Source organism: Pundamilia nyererei, unplaced genomic scaffold, assembly GCF_000239375.1.
Source record: "Pundamilia nyererei isolate P.nyererei 1_Seehausen unplaced genomic scaffold, PunNye1.0 scaffold00014, whole genome shotgun sequence".
Classification (NCBI taxonomy): domain Eukaryota; kingdom Metazoa; phylum Chordata; class Actinopteri; order Cichliformes; family Cichlidae; genus Pundamilia; species Pundamilia nyererei.
Genome location: NW_005187415.1, coordinates 1,042,541 through 1,043,313, shown reverse-complemented (window position 1 = coordinate 1,043,313; position 773 = coordinate 1,042,541).

Here is a 773-nt window from a genome sequence, read left to right as displayed (position 1 = left end):
CAATTTGCTCAACAATTTTTTGTAGGATATGGAAAATTCATATCGCTGTATTTATCCTTGTTATATTTATAAGTGCGTTAGTTAATTAGAGTGCAGCCTTCTAATAGCTAACTAGAAACAATTCCCTCAAACCTCAGAATCTAATGCAGGGGTAGGCAACTCCAGGCCTCGAGTGCTGGTATCCTGCAGGTTTTAGATGTGTTCTTGATCCAACACAGCTGATTCAGATGGCTAAATTACCTCCTCAACATATCTTGACGTTCTCCAGAGGCCTGCTAATGAACTAATCATTTGATTCAGGTATGTTGACCCAGGGTGAGATCTAAAACCTGCAGGGCACCGGCCCTCGAGGCCTGGAGTTGCCCACCCCTGATCTAATGTAATGCTAGATAAAAGGTATTTTGTCTACATTTCAGCTTTCACCATACAGTACACGGGGGGATGTCCGGGGAAGAAAAATAAAGCCAACATAGAAGTGCTAAAAAGTGCAAAGCACCCCCAAAACAGGCAAAACAGAAACTGTTAAACTGGCAAAGAAAAAAACCCAACTAATTTTACTCGTACAATCTGGAAGTTGTGTTCTCCCTATATTAAAGCTGCTAAACAGAATCTGCTAAACAAACTGGGTTGTCAGCCCTGGCACTGCATACCATATTGAGCATCAGTCAGAGGAAGTCACGGTTGCCAAAAACTTTTTGAAGCTCAAGAGTGAGGCTGGTGCCATTCCAGATATGTTAACATTGTACAATCTTCTGGATAATCAGATCTTCCCC